The sequence below is a fragment of the Aptenodytes forsteri genome, unplaced genomic scaffold, assembly GCF_000699145.1.
Source record: "Aptenodytes forsteri isolate BGI_AS27 unplaced genomic scaffold, ASM69914v1 Scaffold5, whole genome shotgun sequence".
Classification (NCBI taxonomy): domain Eukaryota; kingdom Metazoa; phylum Chordata; class Aves; order Sphenisciformes; family Spheniscidae; genus Aptenodytes; species Aptenodytes forsteri.
Genome location: NW_008795672.1, coordinates 6646459 through 6659349, shown reverse-complemented (window position 1 = coordinate 6659349; position 12891 = coordinate 6646459). Strand labels below are relative to the sequence as shown.

Genomic DNA, 12891 nt, shown 5'->3' with positions numbered 1-12891 from the left:
TTGCCCCCGAGCAATACAGAGGTTAAAAGCCTGAATGAAATAAAGAAGCAGTTAGACAAATTAACGGAAGATAAATCTGGAAGGGGTATTAGATGCTGTGTTTCCTCCTTCTCCAACAACCATAGAACAATGAATGCTAGATGCTGGGAAGCCATAATCAGGTAGATAACCACACAGTCTCTGACTTGGTGACCATACTGCTCCCCAGGCATCCGCTCCTGGCTGCCGTCAGAGGCAGGATCTTGAGCTACAAGATTTTGGGCCTCACCCAGTGCGCCTGGCAAAAGCCATGTGGCACAGACATCCCATCTTAATGCAACAGAGGAAGTTTGGATTCTGCAGTGTCCAGGGGAGCTGTGACAAGGATTTGTGCAAGGGGCCAGGTTTCATCCAATACATGGCAGTAAAAAGAAATGAGCTTGTCAACAGAAGATCCAGCCCTGTTCGTTATTAACGAGTGTAGTATCTACTCCTAGCAGGACAACCTGGAGAACCACATCCTATGGTAAAGTCAAAATGGAAACGATGACTCTCTCTGAGTAATTTAATTAGCAGATAAAACCTACTCTGTCACAGAGTCTAGCTTGGCAACCTTTGGAGAGAAATGCATTTCAATCACAAATTAAAGAAACTTTCTTACACTACCACCTTGGACTAGACATGGCCTATGCAGACTGCAAATAACTAAGCTTAGTTCTAGGGATTTCAAATAATTTCTTTCAGGTAGGTATGGTCTAACTCAGTACTAAATGTAATTAGTTCAATATATTGCCAGCTTCTTTTCTAGTCAGAACTTCTGTTTTCACTCTAAAAATATTGTACAGATGAGAATTTAAACTCAGTCATAGGTCAGCTGTGGTTTTTTTTCCCCATCTGGAAGAAATGCAGTCCTATTTACATAGACCCTAAGCTCAAAGGGGGCCTGGTGAGGCTGATTTTTCAGGACATCATCAGACATGCAAGCACCTCGTGGTAGCTATCAACCGCTCTTGACTCTAGAATTCCCTTATGCAAAGAATTATGGATGGAAAAGCCCTTCTAGCTGTGCAGATGTACCACTCGTGTCCAGAGTAGTGACAGGCAAAGGGATGCCAGCACGAATGATTCAGCCGCCCTACAGCAGACTGCAGCTCTGCTGTATGTCCCATGTAACCAAATGTCAGCTTATGGAAAGGTTGCTTTAGTCAGGCTATAAACAAAGTTGTGCAGCACTCTTCCACATCCTGCAGCTCTTATTCGCTTGATTTTGGATCACTTCACTCAAAGCAAAAAGATATCTAATGTAGCAGGAACCATCCACAAAGTGCAAAATTAAGAATAAATCTTGAAAAGAAAACAACTGCTGACTGCACAATTTATCTTCATTAGGGTCTTTGAGAAACGACAGTGAGATTCAGCTTCATGAAGGAATATTCCGCCCACACTATGGAAGCAGTGGAACGGGTAATGAAACAGCAGTGACAAGTACAAATGGACTCCTTCAAGTTCCTAATTTAAAGATTAAATCCCCAAATATCTAATCCTCAACCTTTTTAAATTTTTTTTTTTAAAAAGCATAAACAAATTAAACCAGTTTCAACACTGGACCAAAAAGGGAACTGCTTCAGTGGACAACTAAAATATTTCATCTTGTGTTTTGGGAAATTAATATTAAAATCTGTGGTCTGCCACTCTCCTCCACAGGTTGGACTCCCCAACAGGCAGCAAGAGGGAATTTATTGCTAACATGGAGATTTAATCAGGGTAGGAACCTGAGAGGTGGCAACCAAAACCAGTTCAGATGAGGATCTACAACAGCACACTGAAATGAAAACATTTAGCTTTTCAATTCAGGTGATTCAGTTTCCAGTTTTAATGCCAAACTAGTCTACTGGCAGTTGCTTCTCTTAGACTTGAAGTATCTAAAATTTGGTTTTCAATATCTAAGGTAGTTGCCTGTTTTTTTTCTCCGGAGAGCAACTCAAGCCACCAATCTTAGGCACTGATCATAGATTGCGGTCTAGCCTTAGACTACTCGTTAGGCATACAGTGTTAGAACGAGATGAATCCTATCCCTCATGTTCGATCAAAATCAGTTCATTGTCGCAAAGCAATTTGAACCTGATGTTTATCAGTCACCATCTATGCACAATTACTTATAAATAATGTCTATTATATAATAAAAATGCTATTACAGAGAGGAATGGTATTGTATTTTAAGGTATATCTCTATTTTTGCTTTCTAGCCTCTACCCCAAATAAGATGCTAACAGAAGAGTACTGGATCAGATGATGAGATTCTTTCAATCGTTTATTAAGTAATGTCTTGTATACCACAACACGAATAGATTACTTTTGCCTGTGTATAAAATTCTGCTTTCCTTAAAATAAGCTTAGACTGGCATTTTCCAAAGAATTGCCCTGTACTTTTTAAAATACATGCAGTAAAATCTTCTGTGTAAAACATTCATTATGTAAAATACGACAATAACAATAAATCAGTTGTCCCATGTGTTGCTCAGATGTGTAATAAAATTATGTACCAGGAAGCCCATAAATTTTTATATGGCTTTACAAGCCTCTGAAAAGTAATTCACATATAGTTCTCTTTTTCTCCGTAACTCAAGAAATGTGCCTATGCTCACATGCTAGTCCAGGAGACAAACAATTAAAGACACGTGTCCCGCTGGTCACAGTCTGATTGTATTCATGACATTAAAGCACTGGTGAATTTAGCCCAGAGATTTGTATCTTTTAGAAGAAGAGAAACATTTTTAACACAGGTGGCATCTGGTCTTACCCTCTTCAGGCAACTGCAAATCCTTAGAGATCTGAGGTAGAAAGATACCTTTTGCTTGTTTGATTTCTTTACTGATCCAAAGAGCGAGCAAACCCCTGGGCTCAAATTACAACATATAACATCTTGGAGAAACTGTACTAAAATAACACCGAGCGTCATGTGGTGGAAAAATGAAATTCAGTTTGTACACACAAGCTTAAGAAAATGGAATATGCTCACCAGGAGGAGAAAAAGGAGGCAACATGACATTTTGCCTAGGAGGGGTGCTATAAGGCTTAAAGGTCATTAATGAGAAACAGAGGCACTGTTGCTAAGCCAGTAGTCATACAGTAAGCCCTCTCCTGTCTGCCATGGGATGCACGCTGTTCTATTTTGTTTTGGTTTGCGGTTTTTCTTTTTTTAAATGGAAATGAAAAAAACCCTGCAACTTCTTAAATAGCTCTGCCTCTACATGAACTCATTTACATGTCCTATATTACTATCCAGCAAATTCAGAGCTGCATTCAAGACTTTGTCAACACCGAGAATATATCCACAAAGTAATGGGCTATGTTCAAAATATTAACCTTAAAGACCGAAGTCCCTGCTGGTGAATATCATCATCTCCCTCCAGAAACATAAGCCTTTTGTCCAGTTCTTACAGGTACATCATAAAAGCAAAAATACTCAGCCAGACAACACCAGCCAGATCTTGAATAATAAGTAAGACAGCAGCACACTTTTCTGCCATCCTCCTTTTCAAAACAGTCACAGAATAATACATCAGAGCATCATTTGAAATGGATGAAGTAGAGAAGTGTGCTGGGTCCTGAATAATAGTTGAGGTGCCCGTAAGCCCTCCTGGTAGTCCAGTTTCAGGTATTCGTTAAAGGCCCTGCCTGGCCACAGAATGAGCAAATACAGAGCACACTGCAGTGGTGATTTCATTTTCTAGTTATCACTGAAAAAGCTCTTATTTCAATTTCCTTAACACTCATCAAGCATCTGGGATTAGGTCAAAAGAAAAACTAGTGAAATTATAGCCAAAAGAGGATAAAATGACTACAAACAACAGGTGACTACTGCTTAATTTCTAACAGTAGAAATATTTGAGGTAACAAGTGGTAACAATTCTAATAATCCAGTTATTAGAATTTATAGGGAGACATGCACTGTCTCACCTCTGATGCAGCTTCTTATTTTGCAAAGCTGAAACTTTTTCACTGCTTAGGTTTAAAACCAAACCAACAGAAAATGCAGCTGAAAAAGACATGGGGTCTCCTATTAACGTTTATATTTATCTTCATTAAGGTAACGTTATTTTTAAAGTAACAGTTATTAAGAAAAATTGCTTCACTGAGATCATCTTACATTGTGTTCTTTTTCTAGATTAGACACATTTCCTTTGTCAAGTAACTGATGATCTTCTCTACATATCACTTGGCACTACAGCATCACACAACCTCTTATTTTACTTTTTCCCTGCTAATTTATTTCCTATGCTCCCTGCAGACAAAATCAGAAAACCAACACAAGTTACACTGCCGGTTGGTGCTCTTCAGCATGCGAGCATCTTCAAAAAGGAAGGCTGCAGCTAAACAAACTACTTCGCATGGGGCTAAGGCACCTGGGCAGTACAGCAGTGACGTATACCACACAGGTAGATCTAAGCACAAACTTTTGCAAGCTTCAAAGAAGAGACGAAATTATCAATTCCATTCTTAGGTACCAAGACTGTTTTCCCAGTATAGTAAACCAAATGAAAGTCCAAAGGCATCCAGCTAAATGCGATCTAACTCTCTGTGGCTGTTTGTTAACGCTTGGCTCAGAGGGATACAGTCAAACAGGACCAAAAAAAAGAACCACAGAGAGACAGAGAAAATTTAGATTGGGCAGATTTTTTAAGAAGTGGAGAGTTATTATTTTTTTTCCTAACAAAGTTTTATAAATAAAACTAGCTTATTGAAATACCTTCCATTTCCTCTCCCCTGCATCTTCACCTGACATAAGAAAAAGCATAAGAAATTGAGGCAGGCATGAGACTTTATTATAAGCACAAGTTCATTTGGCTGCTTGCTTTTTAATAAAGAAGCTGCTTCACAATTCACCTCTTGGCATTCTTAGCCTGCTCCACAATTTTCAGGTTGATGTGAAGGAAACCTGAAGCACATCACCGCTTGTTAATTACTTAGAGCCAGAGCTCTGAAGGCAAAAGCAAGTTAACCTACAAAAAAATGAAGCCTATTTCTGCTCAGCCAAACATTCCTTAATTTTCAGAGGGGGTGCACATGAATCTTAAAGCTATACCTGCAACATACTGAAGGGGTACTGAATGTTTATAGGGAGGCACATTGCTGAGACAAATTAATAAAATAAAAATAAATTAAGCAACTAGTTACTGTTAAAGATTTTTAGGGCAAGTAGCAAATTTAAAGCTTTGAAGCTTCAGACTATGAAATGAACTCCTTGATTTCTTTAATTCAGGGCAGAAAAAAAGAAAAAAACTGGCGTCTGAGTGGCTAAAGATATATGAGCCATTGAATTATTTTATCACAATAGCAAACACAAAGAGTGCAATGACTTATACTGAAAAATACTGTGAACACACACTTCATCTAGCTTTAGTGTTCCATTTTATTAAAAACCTGGCCCGCATTCCCTTTCCAATACATGGATTTTTTTTTCCCCCCTTCAGATACTTCAGTTATGTATTAGTATGACCTACTGAATTTGAGAGAGTAATAGAGGTATAAAGCTGGCAGCAGAGAAATGAGGTTCAGGTCCATTATTCTTAGTTATATTCCTGTAAGAAATAACTGACAAGTTTGTCAGTACATCAAATATGTGTTGAGTGCTGAGCTGCAGTAAAGGTTGTGTTTGCAGTGTTTTGACGGCAGCCAGCACTTAACAACCTCTTTGAGGGATGAGCTGGAAGAGAAGGGGAGCTAAGCCCTCTTGCTCCTCTCAATGAGCCCGATCCAAAGTCTACCAAAATCTGCCACAGGCTCTCCCACCAAACGCAGCAGGCAGGATTCAGATCACACTCAGCATAAAGGTCTCTTAAGGGGCATGTGGTGGATAAGGGACAATTTTTTTCCACCAGTGGAAGAAAATCTATAGCTCAGAGTTTGCAGTACAAACTCAGCAGTCATTCGAATCCAGTTGTTTAGCATGACATGGTCTGGACAAAGAGCAGCCACTCGCACTGGGAGAGCAAACACTTGCCGGCTGCTGTGTGCGGCTAGCAGGAGTTGACACCGACATCACTCACTGTGACTGCAAAGGCATAATTAAAAACTGATCAATTATCAGCAATGCTCACACAGTGAAGTGCAGGAATACTGGACATGTGGTTATAATGGCACTCATAAAACAAACTTGGCAGGATACTAAGGGTGACCACTTTAACAGGTTACACCAATCATGTTGTTACAAAACAGGCAAACTGTGGCTTTGCAGAAGAGGGAAATCAAAGTGACTTAGGTGGTTTGGGGAGTTGGCTACAACAGACAGACCTGGTCCATGGTGGTTATGGAGAGGGGAGGACAGGGAGAGCTATTCTGGTGATACAGAGGAACTGAAAGTAAGAACAGATGAGACAGAGAAGTGGTTGGGTATTTTCCTTTTTCTGAAAAGTTTCTCAGCTGACAAGAGAAGAAACTGTTAATAACTGCTCAACTGGTGTTTCACCTAAATTACATGAATATGGAAGATGATGGACACATAAAAGTGACATTGTAGGTGAATCAAAAGCAGGTGAACATTTCCGAGAAGAGACTGCAAACTATTATCTACATGTCTTTTGTCACAAAAAGGAAACACAGGTTGACTTACATGCCTTGGAGTTAGAAGGTTTTGAAGATCTGCTCTGTTTTATTCCAGTTGCATGCTGACCTCATTAGCATAGTTTGAGAGCAACCCAGGGGAGTATTAATAATGTGACTAATATCTGTCAAGACATGCTGGGTTCTCAGGGATTTTAATGGACCAATTTATATGCTTTTGCATTAATTAAAAAGTTTGAGTTGTTTATTCCATGTGGAATCACCAAAACCAATGGACAGCTAAATCCAAAATTTCAGGGAGAGAGGGTGGGATCTTCAGAACAGACATTCTCATGTAAATCCACAAATACTACATTTTGCAAGTGTTTATGCTTTTAACTAGTACATGACCATTCCAGGTTCTTCTCTTAAAGATTAGTATACTTGATCATAGCTAATGTTTTCATAGCAATTTACTGGATGTGTAAATTTAAGAAATGTCCTAGACATCATTAGCTAACTGAAAGATTCACAATTACATCAGTCAGACATGGTATCACTGTTGACTAATTCTGCAACTGAGTTAAGTGCCACTGAATTAAAGTGATTTAGTTTCTCACAAGAATTCTAAAAAACACGTGCTAGCATTGAAATTATGAAGCTCTTGAACACAGCACAGCCTTTGTGCTCTCCTTTGTACGTATTCAAAGAGAGATTCACCTCCTTTAATAAAATCCAGACCACAACCTGCCTGCAGAACATTTCCAATGATCCCCAATCTACATCAAAGCTTATGAGTAAGGACAGCACAGGGAACATGTGACTGAGGAATGCACTACCATATCTCCACTGAACTTTCACCAAACAACAGCTACGCAGCACTGGAAGTGGCTGAAGTTTCATCAAACACAAGCTCCTGGTCTACGGTCGAACATGCTATCCCAGGCAGTCATGTTTCCACAGCTCTTGGTATCGTTACTTGCTCAGTTGAAGCTAGGAAGCCTATGCCTCTTACTGTGATGATTAAAAAACAGGAATACACAGTAGAACAAACACTACAAACCTGTTATTTATACGATCTGCCAGATTTCTGATTGCTCTGAACTTAATGGAAAAGCTACCATTGACTTCAATGAGGCCAACATTTTATTAGACATTGTGCACTGCTATTCTGTTCTGCTGTAAGAGATGTTCATTATGCTTATTGCTTCTGTTGGAAATGCAACAGAAATGAAGAACATTGTATTTAAATCAAAGCAATCTGAAATAGGGCAGGCGTTTAAAAATATCTTAACCACCTACATAGCTACTGAGAAGTAAAATATTAATATGGAGAACATAAATGCATACAACTAAAATCAAACAATGCAAAGCAAACAACCATGTCAAGATGAAGTGCCAGGACAGAAAAAATTGAATTAAATTTAAATGAACTAAATTAATTTACAGACACAATGAAGGAGAGGTGTTTAAAGTATTGGAGATCTTTATCTGCTGTGTTTAGGCTATTACGGTTTCGCAGAAGAAAGCGGACACTCCTCGTGCCTCCCTGCTCTCCTCTTCTGCAAGTTTTGCTTATCCAAAGGGCTTGGCCAAAACTCTCCTTTTAAAACTAGTTGCATGCCCACTAGTTAACAGTGGGTTTGAGACTCTCCTTGCCAAAATCATCACTGGGCCTGAAAGTCTCTCCCTAACACCCGTCAAATTTTGATGAAGCTTTGTGAGGGACTAGTGTTCCCCACACGCACCATCTGATTCAGACTTCCCTGGCGATGCCTTGGTAGCCAAAATGTAACTACAGCATGAATTTTAATTAAGTTCCATTTCAATGCTGATGGATATTCAGGGACTTCAACACTGGTTAGTGTCTTAAACAGTATGAGCAGTTAAAATAACTATTCTTTGAAAAATAGAAAATAAAAAAAGCTTCCAAATGGAAAAATCTTCAAACATGTTTTTACCTTTTTCAGCCTAAAATGTTGTATTTTCCCTTGGGGGAAACAGAAGCTCTTTATTTCATTTTGTTGAACTTGGTTTTAAAATTACACAGTGTGCACTGCCTCCAAGGGACCGTGTATCTGACCCTGTTCTCCCAAGTGGACCATGCACCAGAGTGGGATTTTGTGGCTGCTGTTTTAATTCAGCATGTTCTAGAAGTCAATTATTTAAAATGAGGTTGAACTGATCCAAAATAAAAATATTTCACTTTTATTTTCCTGTGGACACTTTGATTTTATAAAACACTCATCTTTACTAGCAAAAATATTATTCTAATGGAAGATTTCTGGCCAGTTCCAAAAGCTAATTGGAAGCTTAAGCTTCCAGACCTAAGCTAGGTCTGCAGAAAAGGAGGTAATAAAAAACCAAAATAAAGCAACGCCAGGTCCCTCCCATGGCAAACAGTGAGGACTAGCATCTTTCCTCTACTTTTCTTGCCCAAATAAAAGAAGAAAATAATTCCAAAAAACTAACTTGGAGAAACCCTGGAAAGAGGCACAAGCCAACTTCAAAAGTGCCAGCCAGAACTGACACAGAAATGTCCTTATCTGCTCTCTTCCACCCCTGTGCATTTCTCATTTCAACAATCTTAATTTACTTTCCACGGATGATGCCTTAAGTGAAAATTAATACCACCGCTTAATGATTAAAGCGATTAGCCACCTTGCACTTTCTCAGTGTGCAGCTGATTAATTACGTACATTGATTATAGAGAAAAATAAACGCTGCAGAGACTGTGTGGTCTTTAGCACCATCTCACATTGCTCGCACACCAGGCATGCATTTGACTTGAAGATTATCCTTTTCAGGTGGTTCTAATACAGAATAAAGCTGGAAACTTTTTGCAGCATTCATTGCTCTGAAAATAATCTCAGGCAAATGCAACTACAATATGTTAGCATCTTTCTGATTCCAAAGGAATTGTACTTTGAGGCTATTTTATAGCCAGTATAAATCAGTGCATCCTCCTGAAGAGGCCAACATCAGTGGAGCAATGCCAACTCCAGCTGTATAGATGGTGCTATGCACCAAGCCCCAGAACTTGCCAAGCATTCAGGGTCCAGATCTCTCATAATGGGCTTTAGCAAAGCGGTTAGCATAACATCTTTCAGTGTGAGAAATCCAGTTTTCAGCTGCAAACACAGCTCTGTATGTGACACAAATCATCTCTCCTTAAGGCATCACAGCTCCTTCACAAGTTGCAACCCCCTTTGCAGAAAAAGCCTCTTTCTATGCCCTCTGGCCATATGAAATGATCCAGAGGAGAAACAGTCTTCAAATTCTTTTTGCTGTTCCACCTTTTTAATTGAGTTGAAAGCTAGAAAGCTTTGATAACATCTATGATTACAAAACATTTTTATCTTTCATGAAGTAAGAAGACACTGACATCTCCTTTACATAGCACCATGGCTTCTCTCTCCAGCAGTGCTCGTTTTAAGTAGCTATAAGGCAGAGAAGAGGAACTATACAGTCATCTTATTTAGACTGCAGCACATGAGCTCCACTCTAACAAAGTACCTGCAAAAACAGGTACTGTCAGGAGCAGGGGAGGAGGAGAGGACTGTTTGCGGGACCCCATTATGTTTTCCAAGATGTGAAGCATTTTCTGTACAGGGTAAACCCAGCACAGCCTTCCAAATACACAGAGAACCTCATTTGCCTGGCTGATGTTATCAAAGGAGGCATCATCTCTTTTTCAGCCTTTTGTATGTTCAGAGAAAAAAAACAGATTGCACAGAACAGAGAGATGAGCCCAGAAGTGGATCCTGCATAGAATAACAGGAAAAAAAAAGCCAAGTCTGAAACAGGTAACTTCATTCTCTTCCCAGTGACTTCTAATTTACGCCGGTGAAACTTCATTGTCTTGCATGTCTTGAACAATCATCTTCTAAATGCTAAAACCAGCCTCTTAGCTGCCAGAAGCCACCTGAGCAGCATAAACAGCCTAACAGAAGGCCATCAGTTTCAGTTGCTAAGGCATCAGTCAGCCTGGCATTTAAACACTTGATCCATCCTTCTACCCTGGCAAAAAAGAGGTTTCATTTTGTCTCAACAATTTCTTGATGAAATTTCTGCCACAATCTACTTTAACAGCATCCATCAAACAGTGTGCTTACTAGATTTTCAGTGTTAGTAGAAAGATGTTTGTGAATTTATCCCAGTTTTTGGTTGATAACTTTTAATTGTTATGGCTAGTATTTATTTTAGAAAACCTATTAGCAAAAAACACAACCCCAAAGCAACACCAAAAAAACAAATGAAACCAAACAATCTAAAATCCAATTAGTGTTGAAACATCTGGAACAGTTTATTCTGTTCCTTATTTTGTGATAATGTATCAGTTCAACATTGCAATTAAAAATAGGTACTAGCATCAATGGCCAGCATGCAGCGTTTGCCCATAAAATACCTTCGATGTATCAGCAGTAAAGGTTTATTGACATTAAGTGTCTAGTGCATGTGCTCAATAACCCTTTGAAATGCAGTAGGAAATGGCAGAGTAACTGTCTCAGGCTCTTTTGAAAATCATGCCATAGGAATCGGATCTCATAAAGCTAACTGAAATCATTCACTGACGCCAGGCAAGGATGAACCTGACCCTGCTATGGGTTGGCTTTACGTTCCCTGTGGATCCCTTGGGCTAATATTAATGACCGTGCAGAGACACTGGGAGCTTTTCAAGGTCTTCAGAGGGTTTCCAACAAATTTCTGTCTTGGAAGGGCAACGATTTTCTTGCCACCAGTTATAAGTGAACTCTATTTGACTTGGGCAATTACATCAGCTGGGATTTCTGTGGGGCAGATCATCAGGGTCAAAGCAGCATGGTTCATGTAATATGCAGCCCCCTTGTTACTTCACTTTTCTTTCTCGCTCAAATGGTGTATCTTGCAGAAGCTGGTCCTGAAAATTGCTGGCTTTGCATGTACAATCTGAGTTGAAAGAAAACGATGGAGTATATTAGGCTTCAGCTTTTTAATTATCAGTTCATAATGAAGGGTTCTCTCTGTGGGAAAAAAATAATTTCCTGAAGGCTGAACCTCTGCAGGGTTTCCAAGGCTTGAAAGACAGTATCGATCGTTTGACAATGAGTCTCTCTGCACTCATGGTGCAGAATGGAAAATTCCAGCTTTGCCATAACCCCCTGATCCCAGGAAAGCAAGTAGCTATACTGCAGCAAGCTGGGAGGGGGTGCTGGGAGAGCAGTCCATCCAGACCGTGAGCAGGCACCCTCCTTTCCAAGTATATCAAGTGCATTAAAAAGAGAAATGGATGATTCAAGCAGTAAAGCTCAGAAACTGCAAAGAAAAACATAGACAGAGTGCACTCCATATGATAGGGCATAGTTCAGCAGTTTTCAGGAGAAAATACAGAATCTTTTTTTCTTTGCAAAGCTCTTTCTCTTCCCTGACCCCCCATTTTGTCTAAGTGCTAACCCCCATTAAACTATTCAAGCAAGAAAACCAGCAAGTCAAAAACATAAAAGCCAAATTAAACTGAGTAATCAAAGCCAAGTTTTTATACTTGAAAATGCTCCAGTGCCAAAAACACCACCTTTGAGAGACTTTCTAATTGTTCCCAATTTTCCAAGCACGATGTACAGACGTTGCCAGGGTATGCAGGCATTTACACACTTGAGAAACATAAGCTGTAGGCTTTAAATTTCCTAAAAATAAACAATATAACTTAGAAGAAAGCTGCCCCAAAGTGCAAATGTCATGCAATACCAAACATGCGGTATAGGAATTGTACAAGGGTAACTGCAATTGCTATGCCAGTCCGAAGTGAGTCAACAACTCATTCCCAAGAGACTCGTTTTACTGCATTTTTAGGTCTAAACTGATCCTTCCTTCAGCTGAATTTAAGTCCTTGTCTTTAGTTCATGCCCAAATTACTACCTACTGGGAGAAAAGGCCCCCGTGGTCTCTGAGACACAGTAGATGCTGCGAGAGCAGGATCTCCTAGGACTCTAGGAGGCCTGTGCAGCCTTGCAGCGAGAGGAGAAGAGGCAAAGTGCAGGTGAACCAAGCCCTGCAACTGCTGTGCTGCACTTGGGCGAGGGAGGAGATAGCAGATTTTAGCAGTGGGAGCAGGAGCCAACCTTGCCCTTCAGCCAGCCACCTCTCAGACACAGCAACTACAGCCAGCTCTGTGTGAGGAGGTGCCAGCACCTCCTACTGGTTACCGAGTTTACCCTTTTACTGGTTTGCTAATTTATCAGCACATTTCCTTGCTGTGTCCTCTGGTATATTCAGCACAGAATTAAAAGTGAACCTTAGACAAAAAAGATGCAACTATACAAACTCAAACTATTTTTTTTTTTTTTTTTGCTTTTTTCCCCCCCCGCTGGAACAGACCCTAGAACCAAAGTT

At 39.8% G+C, this 12891-nt stretch overlaps 1 protein-coding gene across 1 annotated transcript in view; it reads right to left on the bottom strand.

Moving 5' to 3' along the window:
- The window catches only part of PCSK2 (proprotein convertase subtilisin/kexin type 2), an 85490-nt gene that overhangs the window by 33783 nt on the left and 38816 nt on the right, over positions 1–12891 (bottom strand). The gene's annotated exons all lie outside the window — the stretch shown is intronic.